We start from the raw sequence: 22,652 nt of genomic DNA on the forward strand, positions 1-22,652 counted from the left end.
CTTGTTACTCAGATTAGGTAATTTTCTTTTTGTTTTATTTTCAAAAATTTTTCAAAAATCTTTCAAAAATTTCTCCTTTGTTTTCGAAAAAAAATTTTAAAATAAAAATGTTTTCAAAAATATATTTTTCTTCAGAATTTTTAAGAATGAATTCTAGTGTTTCATGAAGCATGTTGAAGCCTGGCTGGCTGTAAAGCCATGTCTAATTCTTCTGGATAGAGAATGTCAGGCGTGTCATGTCTGAGTTACATACTAAAGCTTGGCTGGCTATTAAGCTATGCCTGACCCTTTGATTGGAGCTTTAGTTTAAAGAGCATAAGATTCCTGGATTTTTTATTAAAAATTTTGGAATCCTTATTTTTCTTTTTCAAAATGATTTTCGAAAAAAAATTAAAAGAAAATACAAAAAAATTCATAAAATCAAAAAAAATAAAAAATATTTTGTGTTTCTTATTTGAGTCTTGAGTCAAATTTCAAGTTTGGTGTCAATTGCATTTTTTCTAAAAATTCTTTGCATTTTTAGAAAAATTCATACATTCATGGTGTTCTTCATGATCTTCAAGTTGTTCTTGGTAAGTCTTCTTGTTTGATCTTGATGTTTTCTTGTTTTGTATTTTTCTTGTTTTTCATATGCATTCTTGAAATCTTAGTGTCTAAGCATTAAAGATTTCTAAGTTTGGTGTCTTGCATGTTTTCTTTGCATTAAAAATTTTTCAAAAATATTTTCTTGATGTTCATCATGATCTTCAAAGTGTTCTTGGTGTTCATCTTGACATTCATAGCATTCTTGCATGCATTCATTGTTTTGATCCAAAATTTTCATGCATTGAGTCTTTTTCATGTTTTTCCCTCTCATCATTAAAAATTCAAAAAAATCAAAAAAAAATATCTTTTCCTTTTTCTCTCTCATAAATTCGAAAATTAGATTTGACTTTTTCAAAAATTTTTAAAATCTAGTTGTTTTTATGAGTCAAATCAAATTTTCAATTTAAAAATCTCATCTTTTTCAAAATCTTTTACAAAAATCAAATCTTTTTCATCTTTCTTATTTATTTTCGAAAATTATAAAAAAAATATTTTTCAAAAACCTTTTTCTTATCTTTATCACATAATTTTCGAAAATAACATCATCAATTAATGTTTTGATTCAAAAATTTCAAGTTTGTTACTTGTTAAGAAAGGTTCAAACTTTAAGTTCTAGAATCATATCTTGTGATTTCTTGTGAATCAAGTCATTAATTGTGATTTTAAAAATCAAATCTTTTTCAAAACTAATTTCAATCATATCTTTTCAAAAATATCTTCTCATCTTATCTTTTTCAAAAATTTGATTTTAAAATATTTTTCTAACTTCTTATCTTCTTATCTTTTCAAAATTGCTTTTCAAAATCTGTTTCAACTAACTAACTAACTTTTTGTTTGTTTCTTATCTTTTTCAAAACTACCTAACTAACTCTCTCTCTCTAATTTTCGAAAATATCTTCCCTCTTTTTCAAAATTTCTTTTTAATTAACTAATTATTTTAATTTTTGATTTTAATTTTATTCCTAATTTTCGAAAATTACTAACCTTTTTCAAAAACTATTTTCGAAAATCCTTCTCTCTCATCTCCTTCTATTTTATTTATTCATTTACTAACACTTCTCTTCATCTCAAATTACCGCTCCTATCCTCACCCTTGTGTTTGGATTATCCGTTCTTCTTCACTCTTATTCCCCTTCTTCTTATACTAACAACAAGGGAATCTCTATACTGTGGTAAAAAGGATCCCTATTATTATTATTATTTTTCTGTTCCCTCTTTTTCATATGAGCAGGAGCAAGGACAAGAATATTCTTATTGAAGCAGATCCAGAACCTGAAAGGACTCTGAAGAGGAAACTAAGAGAAGCTAAATTACAACAAGCCAGCAAGCACCTTTCAGAAATATTCGAACAAGAAGAGGACATGGCAGCTGAAAATAATAATAATGCAAGGAGGATGCTTGGTGACTTTACTGTACCTAATTCCAATTTACATGGAAGAAGCATCTCCATTCCTGCCATTGGAGCAAATAATTTTGAGCTTAAACCTCAATTAGTTTCTCTAATGCAGCAGAACTGCAAGTTTCATGGACTTCCATCTGAAGATCCTTTTCAGTTCTTAACTGAATTCTTGCAGATATGTGATACTGTTAAGACTAATGGAGTAGATCCTGAAGTCTACAGGCTCATGCTTTTCCCTTTTGCTGTGAGAGACAGAGCTAGAATATGCTTGAACTCTCAACCTAAGGATAGCCTGAACTCTTGGGATAAGCTGGTCAAGGCTTTCTTAGCCAAGTTCTTTCCTCCTCAAAAGCTGAGTAAGCTTAGAGTAGATGTTCAGACCTTCAGACAGAAAGAAGGTGAATCCCTCTATGAAGCTTGGGAAAGATACAAGCAACTGACCAAAAAGTGTCCTTCTGACATGCTTTCAGAATGGACCATCCTGGATATATTCTATGATGGTCTATCTGAATTAGCTAAGATGTCATTGGATACTTCTGCAGGTGGATCCATTCACCTAAAGAAAACGCCTGCAGAAGCTCAAGAACTCATTGACATGGTTGCTAATAACCAGTTCATGTACACTTCTGAGAGGAATCCTGTGAGTAATGGGACGCCTATGAAGAAGGGAGTTCTTGAAATTGATACTCTGAATGCCATATTGGCTCAGAACAAAATATTGACTCAGCAAGTCAATATGATTTCTCAGAGTCTGAATGGAATGCAAGCTGCATCCAACAGTACTCAAGAGGCATCTTCTGAAGAAGAAGCTTATGATCCTGAAAACCCTACAATAGTAGAGGTAAATTACGTAGGTGAACCTTATGGAAACACCTATAACTCATCATGGAGAAATCATCCAAATTTCTCATGGAAGGATTAACAAAAGCCTCAACAAGGCTTTAATAATGGTGGAAGAAATAGGTTTAACAATAGTAAACCTTTTCCATCATCCACTCAGCAACAGACAGAGAACTCTGAACAAAATATTTCTAATTTAGCAAACTTAGTCTCTGATCTATCAAAGGCCACTGTAAGTTTCATGAATGAAACAAGGTCCTCCATTAGAAATTTGGAGGCACAAGTGGGCCAGCTGAGTAAAAGGATCACTGAAATCCCTCCTAGTACTCTCCCAAGCAATACAGAAGAAAATCCAAAAGGAGAGTGCAAGGCCATTGAATTGATCACCATGGCCAAACCTGTAAGGGAAGGAGAGGACGTGAATCCCAAAGAGGAAGACCTCCTGGGATGTCCAGTGATCAATAAGGAGCTTCCCTTTGAGGAACCAAAGGAATCTGAGGCTCATCTAGAGACCATAGAGATTCCACTAAACCTCCTTATGCCCTTCATGAGCTCTGATGAGTATTCCTCTTCTGAAGAGAATGAGGATGTTACTAAAGAGCAAGTTACCAAGTACCTTGGTGCAATCATGAAGCTGAATGCCAAATTATTTGGTATTGTGACTTGGGAAGATGAACCTCCCTTGTTCACTAATGAACTGAGTGATCTGGATCAACTGACATTGCCTCAGAAGAAACAGGATCCTGGAAAGTTCATAATACCTTGTACCATAGGCAACATGATCTTTGAAAAGGCTCTGTGTGACTTTGGTTCAGGGATAAACCTCATGCCCCTCTCTGTAATAGAGAAACTGGGAATCTTTGGGGTGCAAGCTACTAAAATCTCATTAGAGATGGTAGACAGTTCAAGAAAACAGGCTTATGGACAAGTAGAAGATGTGTTAGTAAAGGTTGAAGGCCTTTACATCCCTGCTGATTTCATAGTCTTGGATACTGGGAAGAATGAGGATGAATTCATCATCCTTGGGAGACCCTTCCTAGCCACAGCAAGAGCTGTGATTGATGTGGACAGAGGAGAATTGATCCTTCAATTAAATGAGGACAACCTTGTATTTAAAACTCAAGGATCTCTCTCTGTACCCATGGAGAGGAAGCATAAAAAGCTTCTCTCACTGTAGAGTCAACCAAAGCCCCACAGTCAAACTCTAAGTTTGGTGTTAGGAGGCCACAACCAAACTCTAAGTTTGGTGTTAAACTCCCATATCCAAACTCTAAGTTTGGTGTTGGGAAGTCTCAACATCTGTGAGGCTCCATGAGAGCCGACTATCAAGCTATTGACATTAAAGAAGCGCTTGTTGGGAGGCAACCCAATTTTTATTTATCTAATTTTATTTTTCTTGTTCTTTCATGTTTTATTAGGTTCATGATCATGTGGAGTAACAAAATAAATATAAAAATTGAAAACGGAATAAAAAAAATAGCAGAAGAAAAATCACACCCCGGAGGAAGACCTTACTGGCATTTAAACGCCAGTAAGAAGCATCTGGCTGGCGTTCAACGCCAGAACAGAGCATGGTTCTGGCGCTGAATGCCCAAAATGGGCAGCATCTGGGTGTTTGAACGCCAGAATTGCACCCTGGAGAAGAGCTGGCGCTGAACGCCCAGAACAAGCATGGTTCTGGCGTTCAACGCCAAAAATGGGCAACAAATGGGCGTTCAACGCCCAGAACAAGCACCAATCTGGCGCTGAACGCCTAGAGTTGTGTGCAAGGGCATTTTGCATGCCTAATTTGGTGCAAGGTTGTAAATCCTTGAACACCTCAGGATCTGTGGACCCCACAGGATCACCTCAGGATCTGTGGACCCCACATGATTCCCACCTACCTCCACTCACTTCTCCTCACCCCTCTTTCACACAATCCCATAAACACTCTTCCCCAAAACTCTTCACCAATCACCTCAATCCCTCTTCCCTATCACCACTTCCCCACTCACATCCATCCACTCTTTCCCATAAACCTACCTCATAAACACCACCTACCTTCAAAATTCAAAAGCAATTTCCCACCCAAACCCACCCTATATGGCCGAAACCTTACCCCCCTCCCTTCCCTATATATAGCCCTCCATTCTTCTTCAAATTCACACAACACAACCCTCTCTTCCCCTTCTTGACCGAAACACATCTCCCTCTCCCTCTCCTCCATTTCTTCTTCTTCTTCATCTATTCTTTATTCTCTTGCTCGAGGGCGAGCAAAAACTCTAAGTTTGGTGTGGTAAAAGCATAAGCTTTTTGTTTTTCCATTACCATTGATGGCACCTAAGACCGGAGAATCCTCTAGAAAAGGGAAAGGGAAGACAAAAGCTTCCACCTCCGAGTCATGAGAAATGGAAAGATTCATCTCCAAAGCTCATCAAGACCACTTCTATGATGTTGTGGCCAAGAAGAAGGTGATCCCTGAGGTCCCTTTCAAGCTCAAGAAGAATGAGTATCCGGAGATCCGACATGAAATCCAAAGAAGAGGTTGGGAAGTTCTAACAAAACCCATCCAACAAGTCGGCATCCTAATGGTTCAAGAGTTCTATGCCAATGCATGGATCACTAGGAACCATGATCAAAGTAAGAACCCGGACCCAAAGAATTATCTCACCATGGTTCGCGGGAAATACTTAGATTTTAGTCCGGAAAATGTGAGGTTGGCGTTTAACTTGCCTATGATGCAAGGAGATGCACGCCTCTACACTAGAAGGGTCAACTTTAATCAAAGGTTGGACCAAGTCCTCATGGACATATGTGTGGAAGGAGCTCAATGGAAGATTGACTCCAAAGGCAAGCCGGTTCAACAAAGAAGACTGGACCTCAAGCCTGTAGCTAGAGGATGGTTAGAGTTCATACAACGCTCCATCATCCCCACTAGCAACCGATCCGAAGTTACTGTGGATCGGGCCATCGTGATTCATAGCATCATGATTGGAGAGGAAGTAGAAGTTCATGAAGTCATCTCCCTTGAACTCTACAAAATAGCCGAAAAGTCCTCCCCTATGGCAAGGCTAGCTTTTCCTCATCTTATTTGCCATCTATGTTACTCAGCTGGAGCCTTCATAGAAGGAGACATTCCCATTGAGGAAGAGAAGCCCATCACTAAGAAAAGGATGGAGCAAGCAAGAAAGCCCATTCATGGAGCTCAAGAGGTGCATGAAGCTCATCACCATGAGATCCCGGAGATGCCTCAAATGCATTTCCCTCCACAAAACTATTGGGAGTAAATCAACACCTCCCTAGGAGAATTAAGTTCCAACATGGGACAACTAAGGGTGGAACATCAAGAGCACTCCATCATCCTTCATGAAATTAGAGAAGATCAAAACACAATGAGGGAGGAGCAACAAAGACAAGGAAGAGACATAGAAGAGCTCAAGGACATCATTGGTTCCTCAAGAAGGAAACGCCACCATCACTAAGGTGGACTCATTCCTTGTTCTTACATTCTCTGTTTTTCGTTTCTATGTTAAGTGCTTATCTAAGTTTGTGTCTTCATTACATGATCATTAGTATTTAGTAACTTTGTCTTAAAGTTATGAATGTCCTATGAATCCATCACCTCTCTTAAATGAAAACTGTTTTAATTCAAAAGAACAAAAAGTACATGAGTTTTGAATTTATCCTTGAACTTAGTTTAATTATATTGATGTGGTGACAATGCTTCTTGTTTTCTGAATGAATGCTTGAACAGTGCATATATCTTTTGAAGTTGTTGTTTATGAATGTTAAATATGTTGGCTCTTGAAAGAATGATGACAAGGAGACATGTTATTTGATAATCTGAAAAATCATAAAAATGATTCTTGAAGCAAGAAAAAGTAGCAAAGAACAAAGCTTGCAGAAAAAAAAAAAGAGAAAAAAAAATAGCGAAAAAAAATAGAAAGAAAAAGAAAAGCAAGCAGAAAAAGCCAAAAGCTCTTAAAACCAAGAGGCAAGAGCAAAAAGCCAATAACCCTTAAAACCAAAAGGCAAGGGTAAATAAAAAGGACCCCAAGGCTTTGAGCATCAGTGGATAGGAGGGCCTAAAGGAATAAAATCCTGGCATAAGCGGCTAAACCAAGCTGTCCCTAACCATGTGCTTGTGGCGTGTAGGTGTCAAGTGAAAACTTGAGACTGAGCAGTTAAAGTCAAGATCCAAAGCAAAAACAGAGTGTGCTTAAGAACCATGGACACCTCTAATTGGGGACTTTAGCAAAGCTGAGTCACAATCTGAAAAGGTTCACCCAATTATGTGTCTGTGGCATTTATGTATCCGGTGGTAATATTGGAAAACAAAGTGCTTAGGGCCACGGCCAAGACTCATAAAGTAGCTGTGTTCAAGAATCATCATACTGAACTAGGAGAATCAATAACACTATTTGAACTCTGAGTTTCTATAGATGCCAATCATTCTGAACTTCAATGAATAAAGCGAGATGCCAAAACTATTCAAGAGGCAAAAAGCTACAAGTCCCGCTCATCTGATTGGAGCTATGTTTCATTCATACTTTGGAATTTATAGTATATTCTCTTCTTTTTATCCTATTTGATTTTCAGTTGCTTGGGGACAAGCAACAATTTAAGTTTGGTGTTGTGATGAGCGGATAATTTATACGCTTTTTGGCATTGTTTTTAGTATGTTTTTAGTAGAATCTAGTTACTTTTAGGGATGTTTTCATTAGTTTTTATGTTAAATTCACATTTCTAGACTTTACTATGAGTTTGTGTGTTTTTCTATGATTTCAGGTATTTTCTGGCTGAAATTGAGGGACTTGAGCAAAAATCAGATTCAGAGGTTGAAGAAGGACTGCTGATGCTGTTGGATTCTGACCTCCTTGCACTCAAAGTGGATTTTCTGGAGCTACAGAACTCAAAATGGCGCACTTCCAATTGAGTTGGAAAGTAGACATCCAGGGATTTCCAGCAATGTATAATAGTCTATACTTTGGCCGAGTTTAGAGGACGTAAAAAGGCGTTGAACACCAGTTCTACGCTGCTGTCTGGAGTTAAACGCCAGAAACAAGTCACAAACCAGAGTTGAACGCCAGAAATACGTTACAACCTGGCGTTCAACTCCAGAAAGAGCCTCTGCACGTGTAACATTCAAGCTCAGCCCAAGCACACACCAACTGGGCCCCGGAAGTGGATTTATGCATCAATTACTTACTTCTGTAAACCCTAGTAACTAGTTTAGTATAAATAGGACCGTTTACTATTGTATTAGACATCTTTGGATGCCTACTTCTTAGATCATGGGGGTTGGCCATTTGGCCATGCCTGGACCTTTCACTTATGTATTTTCAACGGTAGAGATTCTACACTCCATAGATTAAGGTGTGGAGCTCTGCTGTTCCTCAAAGATTAATGCAAAGTACTACTATTTTTCTATTCAATTCAACTTATTCCGCTTCTAAGATATTCATTCGCACTTCAACCTGAATGTGATGAACGTGACAATCATCATCATTCCTTATGAACGCGTGCCTGACAACCACTTCCGTTCTACCTTAGATTGAATGAGTATCTCTTAGATCTCTTAATCAGAATCTTCGTGGTGTAAGCTAGATTGATGGCGGCATTCATGAGAATCCGGAAAGTCTAAACCTTGTCTGTGGTATTCCGAGTAGGATTCAGGGATTGAATGACTGTGACAAGCTTCAAATTCGCGAGTACTGGGCATAGTGACAAACGCAAAAGGAGGGTGAATCCTATTCCAGTATGATCGAGAACCTCAGATGATTAGCCGTTCTGTGACAGAGCATTTGGACCATTTTCACAAGAGGATAGGATACGGCCATTGGCAAGGGTGACGCCTCCAGACGATTAGCCATGCAGTGACAGCGCATCGGACCATTTTCCAGAGAGGATCAAAAGTAGCCATTGATAGTGGTGATGTCCTTACATAAAGCCAGCCATAGAAAGGAGTAAGACTGATTGGATGAAGACAGTAGGAAAGCAGAGGTTTAGAGGGACGAAAGCATCTCCATGCATTTATCTGAAATTCTCATCAAGGATTTACATAAGTATTTCTATCCCTATTTTATTATTAATATTCGAAAACTCCATAACCATTCTATATCCGCCTGAATGAGATTTACAAGATGACCATAGCTTGCTTCATACCAACAATCTCCGTGGGATCGACCCTTACTCGCGTAAGGTTTATTACTTGGATGACCCAGTGCACTTGCTGGTTAGTTGTGCGAAGTTGTGATACAAAGTTGAGATTACAATTGAGCGTACCATGTTGATGGCGCCATTGATGATCACAATTTCGTGCACCAGTGTTCAAGGCATACTAAGAGAACATAAATGTAACCCATATTATGTCACTCTTAAGGCCTTGAACAAATCCTTTACACCACATGACACCAAACTAAGTTTGGTGTCACCAATGTTGCATACATGGACATTCAGTTAGTCAGTTGGTTTGTACTCATGAATAAGCAAAATTTTTTATTTTTTTGCCGTCACTATCCACACATTTAATAATCATATTTTTGTTATTTTGTAGAAAAATTGATGGGACAATTGAAAGGAGAAGTCTCGGCCACTTCATGAAGGGGGAGTACACACTTGTCTTCAAGGGGATTGCATTGGGAATTGTTGCCATGCAACATTGGAAAAAGAACAAGATTGGAAACTGAACCAACACCATCATAAAGTTGATGATCCTTGTGCTCATTCCATGCAAAACTCCAATCGTCCATCAAACAACCCCTTCATCAATCCACACCTTTCATTCACTCATCACTTCTCTATATAAGTGACCCTTGTTCTATACCCCACCTTCACATTCCACTCTCACTCTTAACATCTATCATTTTCGGAACCCAACACCTACACATCAACTCCTACTAATGGCATCATCAAGCTCCAAGAGGCAAAAGAGGAAGGAACCGGTGGAGAGCATTCCTTTCGATGAGAGAAGATTCAAAACTGCATTCCATGAACTCGAATTTGAACGGATAAAGCTCAAGAAGATACTGCCTGAGTTAACATTCCAAATTGACGAGGATGAGTGCCCACAGATTTGAGAGAAGATTGAACAAAGGGGTTGGCAAAGGCTTACGAACCCAGAGGGAAAGATAAATGCAAACCTCATCAAAGAGCTCTATGCAAATGTGGTCAGAGAAGACAAAACCAAGGCCCCCACTTTCAAAAGTTACGTAAGAGGGAGAGAGGTTAATTTCAGCCCCAATGCTATAACAAGGACTCTTCAGTTGAAATCACCACATTTTGATGAGCCTAGTTATCATGCAAGAATAAGCAAGAGCCCTGACAATGATGAACTCACTGAAATCGTGACCAACATATGTGTTATAGCAGCTGACTGAGAGAGGTATGCGGATCGGAGACCCCGATTCATCAAGAGAGGAGACCTCAGCCCGGAAGCCAAGGAATGGTTTGAACTCGTGAGGAGGTCTATCCTCCCAGCCGCAGACAATTCTGAGGTCAACGTTACTCGAGCCACCATGGTACATTGCTTGGTACAGGGTGGAGATATTAATGTGCATGAACTTATAGCTGAGGGGATTCAAGAGTCAGCTGAGAAGATTGATTCGGGTGCCAGGCTTTGGTACCTCAGCACCATCCTCAGACTGTGTATGAAAGCTAAAGTAGTCTTCGAGGACAGCAATCCAGACTGGGTAAACCCTGGGAGGCTAACTACGCTTCAGCGTCTAACTTATACGACACCTGCTCAACAACAAAGAAGACCTCAAATAGGGAAGCGAAAGCCAAAAGAAGGACCTCACCAAGAAGAGTCTCATCAGGAAGAACACCAACAAAGAGAATATTATGACCCAACCAACATAAACCTGAATCACATTCACGGAGCCATTGAGGAGCTAGCAAGGAGTTATATGGAGGGACAAGAGCAACAACTACACATTCAAGCTCAAGGGATGAATCAACAAGGAGAATGGCAAAAACAGCAAATGGAACACTATTCCCAGCTTACTCAAGCCATAAATCAAGTGACTGAAAGACAAGAGCAACAAGACAAGCGCCTTCAAGAACTCAATCAACGACAGCTAGCTCAGGCGAAGGCATTCAATGAGTTCAGCATACTGAATGAAGGACGGCAACTACACAGGGAGGAGTTCTACATAAACACTCAAGCCAAGTTAAACTATATGTCTAGTCATATGCATAATCTGAACTCTGCAATCCCCAGGTATGATGAAGTCTAAAAAGAGCTAACAGAACAAGAGGAAAGGAAGGTAAAACAGCAGAAGGAAACACTGAAAAAGAAGATAGAAGACGCTGGCTTCTGGAAGAAGTTGATTGGGAAAAGCAAGGGAAGTGGGAGTGCAAGCACTCAAGAAAAACACAAAGAGGACAAACAAGAAGGAGAGCAGGAGCAACCCCATGAGTAAAAGGTGGTGGAGTTCCCTCATTGTTCCATCTTTCTTTTTCAAGTCTTTTAAATAAGGAAAATCATGTATGAAATAGAACATGCTTCCACAGTAGCTTAGGAATTTTCAATTCTGTCTTTAAATTTGCTTTTGCCTAGGTCTATGATTGCTAGTCAAATTGCCTGTTTTCAATTCCATCTTGCTTATTGTATGCTTGTCCTTTTTAAGCTAAATAAAAAGAGATGTTATAAAAGACCAGAGTGGAATCCATATTGTGGAGTAAGTTCCTAATTTTGTGGTGTGGTAATAGATTAGCTAAGTTGGTTCACCAATAAGGTAGGAAGGCAACTATCTGTCCTGAATCATATGCTTGAAACATACCCCATGAGACTAGCTAAATAACAAGATCCTAATAAGAAAAAGGGAAAAAGAAAATGAAAGTTGCAAAAATAAAAGAAAAAAAGAGTAAGAAATAAGGCTAGGCACCAAGGGTTTGAATCTTGAGGCAAGTGTCTGTGGTGTTCCTGTGTAAGGGATTTACTTTGATGAATAAGCTCTTAGGGGTGCCTTATCACTTAGTAACTTGGGTTAACTAACCCGGGATTATCAGCTGAAAGTCCACTATCAAGAGTAACCTTTGCTACAGAACACTTAGTAACCCAAAGAGGTGCTGGACACCAAGGTCTCAAGAAAAGAAAATAACAAACCATGTGCCTGTGGTGTGTATGTATGGGGGAAAGAGACTTGAGGGAGTAAGTCCTTAGGGGTGTCTTAACACCTAGCACCTTGAACCAACTGGTTTGGGAGTGCTGGCTGAAAGCTTATCTTAAAGAGTCACCCCCTCACAGAGCACTTAGCCTAAGAGCACAATCAAACCCTGAAAACAACAAAAGGATCAATGAATAAAAGTCTCACAGGGTGCAATCAAGTGAGTATTCCAGAACATGATAAAGGTCTGAAAGCCAGTGAAGGAATGAACCTAAGTTGCTATGCATGAAATCACCATAAAACCAAGGACATGACTTCCACAATAATGACTCATTTCTCTGGGCATTCCATTCATCATTCTCTTGTTCCAGTACTTGCTTAGGGACAAGCAAGCTTTAAGTTTGGTGTTGTGATGCCAGGGCATTTTGGCCAGTTTCACTGACCTTTTCTTTACTGTTTTAGGGTAGTTTCATGCATTTTCTTAGAAAATAAGCAAGTTTTAGGTAGAATTTCACTTACATCTTGATTCAAGCAAACATTGTGCACTTTACATGATTTCATGAGAATTATGCATGAATTAAATGACAAATTGGATGATGCATGTCTCATGACTTGGATTAGAACTTTGAAGCACTCTACTGCTTGATTTCAGGACAAAGGAAGCAAGGAAGAACCACGTTAACAGCCACGTTAGTCTAACTAACGTGACCACTAACGTGGAAAGGGAGCTAGCTTGCAACGTTAATGAGAAAAGTAATTGCCAATAACGTCCTCGAAGCCATCATAGCCCACGTTAAGAGTCACGTTAACTAAGTTAACGTGAACTCTAACGTGTAAGAAGAAAATAAAGCCAACGTTAGTGACACTCACCTTTGTCACTAACGTTGGACCAAGCTCATATTGGCCACGTTAAGAGCCACGTTAACTCAGTTAACGTGGACTCTAACGTGGAGAAGCAAAAGAATGGCCAACATTAGTGACAGTCACCTTTGTCACTAACGTTGGACTAAGCCACTTTGAGCCACGTTAGTTGCCACGTTAACTTAGTTAACGTGGAAGCTAACGTGGAGGGAGCAAGAATCGCCAACGTTAGTGACACTCACCTTTGTCACTAACGTTGGAATTAGCCACTATGAGCAACGTTAACTCCCACGTTAACTTAGTTAACATGGAAGCTAACGTGGATGAAAGAATGATGAGCCAATGTTAGTGACACTCACCTTTGTCACTAACGTTGGAGATGGCTATCACCACCACGTCAGAAGCCACGTTAACCTAGTTAACGTGAACTCTAACGTGGGAAGTAGGGGCGTTTTGAAACATTAGTGACAAAGGTAAGTGTCACTAACGTTTTTGAAGATTTGGCAAGCCTACGCTAAAGGTCACGTTAGCCACACTAACGTGAACTCTAACGTAGGGAAGGGAGGATTCTCAACGTTGTTGGAAAAGGTAAGTCCCAATAACGTGTGCGAAGGATCAAGAGGCAACGTTAGTGGTCACGTTCGTGCCAATAACGTTGAAGTTAACGTGGATCACCCTTGGGTTGGGAACGTTAGTGAAAAAGGTGACTGCCACTAACGTTCTCGAACCCACACTTTCACTTAACGTTAACGCCACTAACGTCCTAAGCTAAAAGTCCCTGCCTACTTCATACTTTCTCTCTGCAAGTAAAGCTAAGCCCACTGAAGAGGATAACTGCTTCAAACTCAAGATCCAAAGGTCCATATCCAAGATTTGAAGAACCAACTAGAAGATCAGAAGAGTAGTATATATAGGGATAGTTTTGAATCAGAAAGGGGGTTGGAAATTTGAGAACTACTCTCTGTATTTTACTTTCTCTGCAACTTCTAGTTTAATTTTCAGAATGTACTCTCCATCTATGCTTTCCATTTCCAGAGCTATGAACAACTAAACCCCTTTCATTGGGTTAGGGAGCTCTGTTGTAATTTGATGGATCAATATTAGTTTTCATTATTCTTCTTCTATCTTTTCTCTTGATTTTACTAGAAAGCTTTCAATCTTCATTCAATTGGGTAGTTATCTTGGAAAAGAAGCTATTCATACTTGGATCTCTTCGAAACTTTAGAAGAGGAATGAAGAGATCATGCTAGAAATGCTTTCTCATGTTGGACCAAATTGGGGTTTGGATGGATATAGTGACATATAATCCTACCAACACTTTGATTTGGAAATACATGTGGTATAATCAGTGACCATACTTCATCTCTTCTCATGAGCAATTGACCAAGAAATTGGCTATTGATCAAGATTTGAGAGATTGAATTACCAAGAAATTGGAATTCGATCACTTAAGATTGCCAAGGAGATCAATGAATGCATTGATTGAGGAAGAGATGAAAATAAACTTGATCCGGAGAATGCAACATCTCCTAAGCCCAATGAATTCCCCATTTCTGATCTTACCCATTCTCTTTAAATTCTGCAATCTACTTTTATGAGCATCTTCCCCATTTCTATTTAAGTTTCTGCAATTTACTTTCCGCTATTTACATTCAGCTCTTTATTTCCAGCAGTTACGTTTTCTGCTATTTACTTTCCCACCAATTAATTTTCTGTAAATCTCAAATCTAATTCTGCTTAGTTCAACTAGAACATTCCTATAATTAAAGTTGCTTGACCAATCAATCCCTGTGGGATTCGACCTCACTCTATTGTGAGTTTTTACTTGACGACAATTCGGTATACTTGCCGAAGGAAAATTGTTGAGAGACAAGTTTCCGTGCATCAGGGAGAAAAAGATATGATAATTGGCAAATTAGGAAAACTGTGCGGCGCAAGCGATGCGGTCGCGTGGGGCACGCGATCGTGCATATTGCGCTTAAACTGAATGACGCGGTTGCGTCGGTCACACGGTCGTGTGACCCGTTTTATGCCATTAGCGCGAGGGCAGCCTCGCACTCGCACAACTCTCTGTTCAATATCATATTAGTGCCAAATTTTCGGTGACGCGATCGCGTGGGGCATGCGATCGCACGAGGGGGCTTTAGAAGGATATGACGTGGTCGCGGGAATCACGCGGCCGCGTGGGAAGGATTATGCGTTCAGCACCAATCCAGCACCACTCTCGCACAACTTTTGATCGTGCACCACTTTGACGTCGAAATCCTGGTCACGCGGTCGCGTGGGGCACGCGGTAGCGTGGGAGGCCATTATTCCCATATGACGCGGTCGCATCAGCGACGCGGTCGCGTGGGACAATTTGTGCCATTGGCACGCCTCCAGCCACGCTCTCGCGTGACTCTCTGTTCATTTTATTATGCTCTCCCAACACCCGCGACGCGGACGCGTCAATGAGGCGGTCGCGTCGCGTGATTTGATTTTTTTTTTAAATAAAAGTATGGAAATGCAGATGCACGAAATGTACTAATGAAGAGAAGAGTTATTGAATAAGAAAACTAAAAATAAAGAAAAGAACGATCATACCATGGTGGGTTGTCTCCCACCTAGCACTTTGCTTTAACGTCCATAAGTTGGACGCTCCACTAGCTCAGTCTTCAGTTATGTGGGGATCTTCCAAGAGGAAGATCTCAAGCTCCTTGTTTTTCTTCAGCTTCACGCTATGGTACAGCTTTAAACGATGTCCATTAACTTTGATAAGTTCAGAGTTTGAAGGATGGCTTAGGTGATAAACTCCGTACGGTTCTGCCTTCTCTACTCTGTATGGACCTTCCCATCTTGATCTCAACTTTCCTGGCATGAGCCTCAGTCGAGACTTGTAAAGGAGGACTAAGTCCCCAGGTTGGAACTCTTTCCTCTTGATGTGCTGATCATGTACAGCCTTCATCTTCTCCTTGTACAGTCTTGAGTTCTCATAAGCTTCTAGGCAAAGGCTCTCCAGTTCCTGCAGTTGCATCTTCCTTTCAGCTCTGGCTTTTTCAATTCCCATGTTGCATTCCTTTACTGCCCAAAAGGCTTTGTGCTCTACTTCAACAGGGAGATGACAAGCTTTTCCATAAACTAAGCGGAAAGGACTCATCCCAATGGGTGTTTTGTATGCTATTCTGTATGCCCAGAGTGCATCTTGTAGCCTGGTGCTCCAGTCTCTTCTATGAGGTTTGACTATCTTCTGCAAGATATGATTTATCTCTCTATTTGACACCTCTGCTTGCCCATTAGTCTGAGGATGGTAGGCTGTTGAAACTTTATGAATTATCCCATGCTTCTTCATTAGTCCTGTTAGTCTCCTGTTACAAAAATGGGTGCCTTGATCGCTCACGATTGCTCGTGGTGATCCAAAGCGACAAATAATATGGTTTCTCACAAAGGAAACAACAGTGTTAGCATCATCATTGCGGGTAGGAATTGCTTCCACCCATTTGGAAACGTAATCCACAGCTAACAATATATAGAAATAACCATTATAATTTGGAAATGGACCCATGAAGTCAATGCCCCAAACATCAAAAATTTCACAGAAAAGCATAATTTGTTGAGGCATCTCATCCCTCCTGGATATATTACCAAATTTCTGGCATGGAAAACAAGATCTACAAAATTCAGCAGCGTCCTTAAAAAGAGTAGGCCACCAGAATCCACAGTCTAAGGTTTTTCTAGCAGTTCTTTGAGGGCCAAAATGTCCTCCACTCTCAGATGAGTGACAGGCCTCTAAGATGGACTGGAATTCTGATTGAGGCACACACCGTCTAATTACCTGGTCAGCGCCACATCTCCATAAATATGGGTCATCCCATATATAATATTTAGACTCATTTTTCAGCTTGTCTCTTTGATGCTTAGAAAAGTTCGGAGGGAAGGTGCGGCTAACTAGATAATTAGCTACAGGTGCATACCAAGGGACTATCTCAGATACTGCTTGCAGGTTATCAAATGGGAAATTATCAGCTATAGGAGTGGAGTCATCTGTAATGTGCTCAAGGCGACTCAAGTGGTCTGCCACTAAATTCTGGTTACCATTCCTATCCTTAATTTCCAAATCAAATTCTGGTAATAGTAGTATCCAACGTATAAGCCTTGGTTTGGACTCCTTTTTAGCTAATAAATACTTTAGAGCTGTGTGGTCTGAATACACTAATACTTTAGTACCAAGTAAATAGGCTCAAAATTTATCCAGAGCAAAAACAATAGCAAGAAGCTCTTTCTCAGTAGTAGTGTAATTCGACTGAGCGGCATCTAAAGTTTTAGACGCGTAAGCAATAATAAAAGGATCCTTACCTTCACGCTGAGCCAGTGCTGCTCCTACGGCATGGTTGGCTCCAGTCTGGTCCTCTCACAATTGGAGCTTGAGTCAGGGCGGTCTTCAGCTTATCAAACGCTTGTTTGCAATTTTCACTGAACTCGAACTCAATATCTTTCTGCAGTAATCTGGATAGGGGAAGTGCTACCTTACTGAAGTCCTTAATGAACCTCCTGTAAAAACCTGCATGGCCAAGGAAAGAACGGACCTCCCTCACAGAAGAGGGGTAAGGTAAACTAGAAATAACATCCACCTTTGCTGGATCTACAGAAATGCCAGTATTAGACACAACATGTCCTAGTACAATCCCTTGTTTAACCATAAAGTGACATTTTTCAAAATTTAATACCAGGTTTGTACTGACACATCTATCTAATACTCTAGATAATCCATCTAAGAAAAGGCTAAAGGAATCGCCATAAACACTAAAATCATCCATAAAAACCTCCATACAGTCCTCAATAAGATCAGAGAAAAGACTCATCATGCACCTCTGGAAAGTAGCTGGTGCATTGCACAAGCCAAAGGGCATTCTCTTGTAAGCATAAGTCCCAAAAGGACATGTAAAAGTGGTCTTTTCCTGATCCTCAGGAGCTATATGAATCTGGAAATAACATGTGTAAACATCTAAAAAACAATAATGTAATTTACCTGACAGGCGATCCAGCATTTGACCAATGAATGGAAGAGGATAGTGATCCTTACGAGTTGCTTGGTTGAGGTGTCTGTAGTCAATGCAAACCCTCCAGGCGTTCTGAACTTTGGTTATCAGGAGCTCTCCATGCTCATTCTTCACTGCAGTGACTCCAGACTTCTTTGGCACCACTTGTACTGGGCTTACCCATTCACTGTCTGAGATGGGATAGATGACATCTGCCTCTAGTAGTCTGGTCACTTCCTTTTTAACAACCTCTAGGATAGTGGGGTTCAGTCTTCTCTGGGGTTGATGGACAGGTCTTGCTCCCTCTTCTAAAAATATTCTATACTTACAGACTTGAGGGTTTATGCCTACTATGTCTGCCAAACTCCACCCAATTGCCTTTTTGTGCCTCCTCAGCACACTAAGTAACTGCTCTTCTTGTTGAGAAGTAAGTTCCCTTGCAATGATAACTGGAAACCTCTGCCCATCTTCCAGGTAAGCATATTTGAGATGTGGAGGAAGGGGTTTTAATTCTAACTTCTGATCATGGTCAGGCTCTGGGTTGTCTGGAGCTGGTAACAATGGTAGAGCACTGTCATTGTCCTCTGAGAATGTCCCCACACTAGGACCTTGTCCTGTGTGCTTCTCTTCAAATTCCTCCTGATAGACTTCAGCCACTATTTCATCTATAATGTCACACTTGAGGATAGAGTGATCCTCCGGTGGGTGCTTCATAACTCCGTTCAGATTGAAAATCACTACTCGGCCATCTATTTCAAAAGAGTATGTTCCTGAAAAAGTATCTAATTTAAACTTTGAGGTCTTCAGGAATGGCCTTCCGAGTAGGATTAATGATGGCTTATCTGAGGCATTCTTGGGCATCTCCAGGATATAAAAATCAATGGAAAATGTGAGCCCCTTAATGCCCACTAATACAACTTCAGCAACTCCAGCCACTGTGATAATACTTTTATCTGCTAACACAAAACGAGCTGCCGACCTTTTTAAGAGAGGGAGCCTCAAAATATCATATATAGACAAAGGCATTATACTTACACATGCTCCTAAATGACACATGCAATCAGAAATTATCACACCACCAATAGTACAATTAACTATACAAGGTCCTGGGTCACTACACTTTTCAGGTAAACCTCCCATTAAAGCAGATATGGAACTTCCTAAAGGAATAGTTTCTAATTCATTAATTTTGTCTTTATGTATACATAAATCTTTTAGAAACTTTGCATACTTAGGTACCTATTGAATAACATCAAATAGAGGAACAGTTACCTCAACCTTTTTGAATATCTCTACCATTTTTGGATCAGGTTCCAGCTGCTTTCTGGGCTTCCTTGCAAGTTGTGGAAATAGAATAGGAGTGGTGTCTTCTGCAGTGTCTGCGCCTTTTGATGCTTCTTCCTGTGGTCGAGCTTCTTCTTTTTCAGCTATGTCCTATATGTCTTCTTCCTCTTCAACATCTTCTATTTCCACTACCTCTTCAGCTGAGGCGTGTTATGGTGAGCTTGGCTCCTCCTGGTTCCTCTCCTGCAGTGTGGTTCCGGACCTTAGGGTGATGGCATTAATACCACCCTTGGGATTGGGTAATAGTTGCAAGGGAATCCCACTGGAGCTCAAAGGTTGATTATTGGAGTTATTCATTGAACCAATCTGTGAGACAAGAGCTTACAAAGTAGCATTCAGACCATTCAGAGTGGCATTAATGTTGTTTTCCATGGTCTGCTATCTCCGATCAATAGATTGTAGTAAGTCATCATTGGCAGATGAAGAAGAATAGGTAATTTGAGAGGTCTGCTGTAGGGTATTCTGTGGTCCTTGGGATTGCCTTAGGTGAGGTGCTCTGTAAGGCTGATTCTGATTCTGCTGTATGTTGTTGTTGTTATTTCACCTCTGATTTCTCTGATTATCTCTGCCTCCTCTGTTGTTGTTGTCCCTCCAATTCTGGTTAGAATTGTCCTGCCATCCATGGCTGTAGTTGCCACTTTGATTGTACCCTTGGTTGGGGCGGTCATAAAAGTTATGAGTGGCTGCCACGGTGTTGTCTTCCTGCTGGAGCTGCAGACATTCATCAGTATAATGGCTGTAATCAGCACAGATTCTGCAAACTCTCTATGGGACTAACTGTTGATTTTGCTGTGTTGGAGAAGGTTGAGCTTGCTGAACTTGTTGTTAGTTCAATTGCATTTGCTTCAGCAAGTTGGTCATTTCACAGATACTCTGAGTTAAAGCAGCAGTCTCTCTGCTAGAGGATACTTCTGTAACAGCTTTTGCACGGCCTTGTTTCTGCCTGTGATTCCTAGTAGATTCAGCTAAGTCACTGATCAATTGCCATGCCTCATCAGTGGTCTTGTACTTTTTTATAGACCCATTGCTAGCACTTTCCAATGTGGTCTTATCTTGGGGCCTCATGCCCTGTGTGACATAGCCGAGTAACACTATCTTGTCAATCATATGGTGGGGGCAAGCTTCCAGAAGATTATTGAAGCGTTTCCAGTACTCATAGAGAGTTTCAGAATCATCCTGAACAATCATGGAAATATCTTTCCTCAGTTTATCAGTAACTTCAGCTGGAAAGAACTTTTCCAAGAATTCTCTTCTCAGTGTATCCCAGTTGGATACAATTGCTGCTGGTTGAGTGTAGTACCACTCTCTTGCCTTCCCCTCAAGAGAAAACGGGAAAGCTTTCAGCAAAATTGAAGTTTCATCTGCACCATCACGCCTGACAGTAGAACAGGCTGCCTAAAAATCTCTCAGGTGCTTGATAGGCTCTTGAGCAGGTAAGCCATAAAACTTGGGCATCAAATTGAGCAGTGCGGTCTTTATTTCAAAGTCTGTAGCCACCGCTGGGTGATGTGCTTGAAATGGTTGCATTGTAAAATTAGGGGCTCCAGCCTCCTGGATAGTAACTCTCCTGGCTGCTGCCATGTTACCTACACGTAAAACAACCAAATCAGTAGAACGGGGGCTGGTTTCTTTCTCAAGTGACGTTTCAGATCCGCCCTCAGAGAGGACTAACCGATGCCGAGCTTGCCTTATTCGTGAAATAGTTCTTTCAATCTCAAGATCGAATACTAGCAAGCTTGGGTCAGGAAGCGAACGTGTCATCTAACGAAAGAAACAAGCAGATCATAGTAGCAAAATAGAATAAAATGCAAATAAATAAATTCTAATTAATAACTTTAGCACTCTATTGTAACTCCCCGGCAACGGCGCCAAAAATTGATGTGGGCGAAAATTGGCGAGTTAAGAATGATTATAAAATATGCGTTGCAAGTATAGTTCTCAACCAACCAGAAATCCGCTTATCAATTTAGAAGAGTGTCACAGAAATTAAAATTGAAATACTGGGAGTATGAATCCTAGGTCATCTCCCAACGAGTTGCAGAAAAGTGTGCTATTTTATTAATCGGATGGTTTTCAAAAGGGTTGAGTTGAATGGTAGAAAATTAAATTAGAGAATTTATATAAATTTAAATAAAAGCCTTGACTGGGAGTTGATTAGCTGGAAGCCCTATTCTTGTTGGAGCACTCTCAATATTAATTGACAATTGAGGGTTATTATGTTTAGTTGTCCCCCACTAAGTAAGGGAAAGTTAAACAAGTTGGAGTGTTATTTCTATCCACAAGTTCCAATCCGCTCTTGGGAGGATTGGTGTTAGTGACTAGAGAGAAATCCAACAATAAACACAATTACAATCTTTCTCTTGAGTATCTCAACTCAAGGGTTCCTTTCAATCAACTCCCCATCAAGTTAGGGAACTACTTGCTCATTGTAAATGTAAAATTCATAACATAAGAAAGGGAATTAAAGAAAGACATGATAAATAATGATCAAAAGATTAATTAAAAATAAAAGTAATTCTTGTATTAATAAATGCTAAAATAATCCAATAGTAAAATTAAGTAAATTAAGGAACATGAAAGAGTAAGAGACAAGTAAAGAGAACGAACTAGAATGTCGAAGTCTTGATGAGGCAATAACTCTTCTCAATATCCCAATGCAAAAATAATGAAAATAACAAATCCTAAAAACTATGAATGTGTAGAGAGAAAACCTAGAGGAGAGGAAAACTAGATCTAAAAACTAAAACTATGCGGAATGAATGTTGTTTTTGGTTTCTGCATGTTCTCTGGCTCTAGTCTGCTTTTCTGGGCCGAAAACTGGGTCAAAATAAGGCCCGAAATCGCCCCCAGCGATTCTGCAGATTATGCAGATCGTGCATGTCACGCGGACGCGTCATTCAGGCGGACGCATCATTCGGCGTTTCGCTTTGCCAAGTGGGCGCGTCGTCCACGCTTCCGCGTTACTTGTGCAGTTTCCAATTCGCGCGGCCGCGTCATCCATGCAGCCGCGTCATTGCGATTTCCTCTCTTCCGCGCGGTCGCGTCATCCATGCGGCCGCGTCGCTTCTCGCTGGTCATCTCCTCTATTTCTTGTGTTCCTTCCATTTTTGCAAGCTTCCTTTCCAATCTCTAACTCATTCATGCCTTATAAAGCCTGAAACACTTAACACATATATCACGGCATCAAATGGAATAAAGAAGAAATAAAATACATAATTAAAAGTCTCTAGGAAGCAAGTTTTCAATCATGCAATAACTTTAGGAAGGAATTATAAATGCATGCTTATTTAATGAATAAGTGGGTAAAGATCATGATAAAACCACATAATTAAACACAATATAAACCATAAAATAGTGGTTTATCAGCTAGGGAGTTGGATACCTCCGGATTTAAACTTTGGTATACAGGAAAGGTGAAGAATAGGAATGAGGTTGGAATTATTATGGATAAGCATTGGAAGAAGAAGGTAGTGGATGTCAAGACGGTGGGAGATCGGATCATCTCTATCAAACTTATGG

At 40.1% G+C, this 22,652-nt stretch overlaps 1 non-coding gene across 1 annotated transcript; it reads right to left on the reverse strand.

Moving 5' to 3' along the window:
• Positions 1-2,342: 2,342 nt before the first annotated feature.
• On the reverse strand, positions 2,343-2,450 carry LOC148544743 (small nucleolar RNA R71). Its single transcript, XR_015901214.1, has one exon. It is a non-coding gene; the product is annotated as a small nucleolar RNA R71 (small nucleolar RNA).
• Between the last annotated feature and the right edge of the window lie 20,202 nt (positions 2,451-22,652).

This window comes from Arachis ipaensis, chromosome B9 (assembly GCF_059453495.1).
Source record: "Arachis ipaensis isolate K30076 ecotype BB chromosome B9, ASM5945349v1, whole genome shotgun sequence".
In the NCBI taxonomy this organism is placed as follows: domain Eukaryota; kingdom Viridiplantae; phylum Streptophyta; class Magnoliopsida; order Fabales; family Fabaceae; genus Arachis; species Arachis ipaensis.